The sequence below is a fragment of the Papio anubis genome, chromosome X (assembly GCF_008728515.1).
Source record: "Papio anubis isolate 15944 chromosome X, Panubis1.0, whole genome shotgun sequence".
Classification (NCBI taxonomy): domain Eukaryota; kingdom Metazoa; phylum Chordata; class Mammalia; order Primates; family Cercopithecidae; genus Papio; species Papio anubis.
The window spans coordinates 93,428,913-93,433,878 of NC_044996.1; positions in this window are offsets into that span (position 1 = coordinate 93,428,913).

Genomic DNA, 4,966 nt, shown 5'->3' on the forward strand with positions numbered 1-4,966 from the left:
AGCCCTTTTGCTTTTCAAATCGGCCTGTCTCCCGCGAGGCTGCCCGCTTCCTTTAGCAACCCTCATTCTGCTGTGCTGAATGGTTTCGCCCTTCTTTTCCCCTACGCCGTCGTGGCGCCTGGTGGACCTTCATCAATGTTTGGTTTTTGTTTGTTTTTTTTTTTTTTGAGACCCCAGGTTGGGGTGCAGTGTTGGCGAGGCTCACTGCAACCTCCGCCTCCTGGGTTCAAGTCATTCTCCTGCCTCAGCCTCTTCAGTAGCTGGAATTACAGGCATGTGCCACCACATCCGGCTAATTTTTGTATTTTTAGTACAGACGAGGTTTCACCATGTTGGCCAGGCCGGTTTTGAACTCCTGACCTCAGGTGATCCACCCACCTCAGCCTCCCACAGTGCTGGAGTTACAGGCGTGAGCCACCGCGACCGGCCCATCAATGTATTCTTTCATTAGGGACAGCGTTCACCCTTACTGGAGAACACTGGGAGGCGAGATAATGCAGAATAAAGAAAACGGATATTAGCCACTGTCGCATCACACAAGGGTGACCATTCATTATGCTTTGTGATATTTCCTTAGAGGGTTTTTCATCCATAAAGGTGCATTTTCCACATACTGAGATTCCCACTTGCGTCGCGACTTCAACATCCTTTTTAAACTCGGTTTCACATTTTTGAAAAATTCTTTTTGTAACTTTCATGGTTTTAATTTAAATAATAATGCAAACGTTTTCTGGAATGTTGAAAGCTCCTGTAAAACTCGAGTGCACAATTCATTAACTCAATACCCAAAGACAGCTGTCACCGTGTTACGAGGGCAGGAGCTGTGGTGTATGTGTTCCAGTCTTTTGTCCTCAGCATCTGGAAGACTACTTAGAACTTACTGGGTGCCTAATAAACATTGTGAATTAAACTTACATTTACATTTCCCGTCAGTTTTCCTTATACATGTAGAGTCAATCTTTCCATAGCCCTGGATTATAATATAGCACCGATTTTCTACATGATTTTTTCGTTTCACACTTTGTAGTGAGCATTTGCCTTTGTCATTAACATTTCTTAAATGTCTAACTGTCTTGCATCGGTTAGGTCAATTCACTTACAGAAGGTAATTTTACTTGTTTATGATATTCAGGAAAGAATTCAGGGCTTTGCATGTAAAACACTCTCCTTAATTCCATAAAAATCTCACTGAAACCGGCCAGCGCAGGGGCTCAGGCCTGTAATCCCAGCACTTTGGGAGGCTGAGGCGGGCAGATCACCTGAGGTCGAGAGTTTGAGACCAGCCTAACATGTTGAAAACTCATCTCTACTAAAAATACAAAATTAGCTTGGCATGGAGGTGCGCACCTATAATCCCAGCTACTCGGGAGGCTGAGGCAGGCGAATCACTTGAACCCAGGAGGTGGAGGTTGCCGTGAGCCAAGATCACACTACTGCACTCCTGCCTGGGCAACAGAGTGAGACTCCGTCTCCAAAAATAATAATAATCTCACTGAAGCTTAATTGAGTAAGTTGTAGCCTAGAATTGCCTTGATAGAGATGGAGCTTTTATTCTGTATTTTAATTAGCTTTCAATATATTGGCTGTCTTCCACAGGACACTGCCCTAAATCAAGTCAATTCATAGAACTGAGATTCTGGATGGCATGCTAAGGTTATCTGGCCAAGTGGTAAGAAGCTACAGTCAGCCTAGCTTGCTGCATTGATACAGTCATGTAATGACGTACTGGGGGCATAAAGAAAAATACATTAAATATGAACTTGGGGGCCTAATTCCCAACGTGTCATTGGAGTCAGGGACACCATCACTTGACTGGAAGCACCATATGCGAGCCAAGGCTCATCTGACTGCAGTGGTCTTTCTCCGTGTCTAGCTAATACTTCTGAAGCTACTTTAGGCATGCCTCACATAACTGAAAAAAATCACATACTTCTTTCCAAAAAGCGGGAGGGGGCTCACTGTAAACACTACTGTACACAAATCAGAGTTAATTTATGCAGACAGCTTCTTTACCATAAAGCTGCGATTTGATTTGGACAAGCAGTTCTTCACTAATATTAACTTCCTCTCACAGGGCCTCATGCAGGGCCCTGGGCCAGGCCTCAAGAGAACTTCCTTTCTATTAATAGTTCCTGCCCTGCCAGCCTTACCTATTTGAGTCACTTTGCTTCTCTGGGCCTGCAGCAGCATCCAGGGAGGGGTGTGGTGAGAGTGCCCCTGTTCCCAGCATAACAGCTCCTCTTTTTTCTTTTATGCATTGGATTTTTTTTTTTCAAGAAACATGCTTTTACTTTAACAAAAACTTTGAAATCCACTGGTCTACGTGATTTCTAAGATTTCCTCTGTGCTCAGTCACCCACACATGAAAGGAAGGAAGACTGGAGAGAAATGAAGTTATGAAAATGAGTAAGTACAGCCATCCATAGGAGTAGCAGCCACTACCAAGTAATCACTCTGCTTAGGTCTCCAGCACTGTCAAGTTACTTACTGGCCTTTGGCTTAATCAAAAGACTCTTTGAAGATAAACTTCTATCTTTTGTTAAAGCTAGTATATTTTTGCTGCCTCATTAAATAGATTAGCCTGTGTCTTAACTAAATAGTTATATAAGGGCCGAGCACGGTGGCTCACGCCTGTAATCCTAGCACTTTGGGAGGCCGAAGCAGGTGGACCACATGGTCAGGAGTTCAAGACCAGCCTGGCCAAGATGGTGAAACCCCGTCTCAACTAAAACTACAAATAATTAGCTGGGCGCTGTGGCAGGCACCTGTAATCCCAGCTACTTGGGAGGCTGAGGCAGGAGAATCGCTTGAACTCGGGTGGCAGAGGTTGCAGTGAGCTGAGATCGCACCACTGCACTCCAGCCTGGGCAACAGAGACTCTGTCTCAAAAAAATAATAATAGGTATATAAGTGCATAGACTGCAGCATCACTGAAAACCAAACTCGATAGAAATTTGAATTCGTTTTTTCAATTTAGTGAGTTTTTCAATATCTTTTCCAAATAGCAAAACACAGTTTTTCCTATAATTGTTTCCCAGTGGCATCTTAGGTTGTATTATTTTGGCACAGATACCCTTTGTTTGTATTTTAAAGATGTAGGGACCCTGTCTCTACAAAAAAATTTTTTTAATTAGCCAGGTGTGGTTCCAGCTACTCAAGAGGCTGAAGTGGGAGGATTGCTTGAGCCCAGTAGTTTGAGGCTACAGTGAGCTGTGATCACACCATGGCACTCCAGCTTGGGCAACAGAGTGAGACCTTATCTCGAAAAAAAAAAAGAAAAAAGATGTAAAGAAAATCTTTATTCTCCCTAAAATTATGATTCCAGAGACTGTATTCTTATCTATTTCAAATCATGTGGATAAGATTTATTGAGCATATACTATGCGTTGGGTACTATCCTGAGTCCTTTACGTGTACTATTAGTCTCATTGATCATAGAAACCTCTGGAGTTGGTTACTGGTTAATATAATTATTCCTGTCTAACAGATGAGAAAACTGCTACTTAAAGAGACATCAATGCTCAGGTGTGTGATGCTAAAGATATTTGTATAATGTGAACCCTATGATGACTTAAGGGACAGATTTCCTCTTTTTTTTTTTTTTTTTTTTTGAGACACAGAGTCTCACTCTGTCACCCAGGCTGAGTGCAGGGCGCTGATCTCAGCCACACTGCAACCTCCGGCCTCTGGGTTCAAGCATTTCTCCTGCCTCAACCCTCTCGAGTAGCTGGGATTACAGGCACGCCACTATGCCTCACATCCAGATTTTAGTAGAGACGGGGTTTCACCATGTGGCCCAGGCTGGTCTCAAATGCCTGAGCTCAGGCAGTCCACCCACCTCGGCCTCCCAAAGTGCTAGGATTACAGGCATGAGCCACGGTATCTGGCCTTTTTTTTTTTTTTTTTGAGACAGGGTCTCTATCACCTAGGCTGAGTGCAGTGGTGCAATCATGGCTCACTGCAGCCTCGATCTCCTGGGCTGAAGAGCTCCTCCCACCTCAGCCTCCCAAGTAGCTGGAATCATACCTGGCTTTTTTTTTCTTTTTTTTTTTTGAGACAGAGTCTGGCTCAGTCACCAGGGGTTGCAGTGTAGTGACAGACCCTCGCTCACTGTAATCCTGTTCTCGGTTCAAGCATTCTATGCCCACAGCCTCCCCGCAGTAGCTGGGATTACAGGTGCATGCCACCACCTAGCTCATTTTTTGTTTTAGTAGAGACGGTTTTCACCATATTGGCCAGGATAGTCTCCATCTCCTAACCTCATAATCCGCCTGCCTCAGCCTCCCAAAGTGCTGGGATTACAGGTGAGAGCCACCACGCCCAGCCATACCTGGCTAATTTTTAAAAATTAAAACAGGCCGGGCGCCGGTGGCTCACGCCTGTAATCCCAGCACTGGGAGGCCGAGGCGGTGGATCAGGAGGTCAGGAGATCGACCATCCTGGCTAGCTAACAGAAACCCCGCCTCTACTAAAAATACAAAAAATTTAGCCGGGCGCGGGTGGCGGCGCCTGTAGTCCCAGCTACCGAGGCTGAGGCGGAGAATGGCTGAACCCGGAGGTGGAGCTTGCAGTGAGCCGCAGATCGGCACACCGCACTCCAGCCTGGCTACGGTATTCGCCTCAAAAATAAAATAAAATAAAATAAAATAATAAAAAATAAAAATAAAATAAAAAATTAAAACAAATCCCAGCACTATGGGAGGCCAAGGTGGGAGGATCACTTGAGGTCAAGAGTTTGAGACCAGCTGGGCCAACATGGTGAAACCCCATATCTACTACAAATACAAAAATTGGCCAGGTATGGTGCCACGTGACTGTAGTCCCAGCTACTTGGGAGGCTGAGGCACGAGAATCACTTGAACCCAGGAGGCAGAGGTTGCAGTGAGCCGAGATTGCACCACTGCACTCCAGCCTGGGCGACAGAGTGAGACCCTAACTCAAAATAAATTAGTTTTCCAGTCTCTCC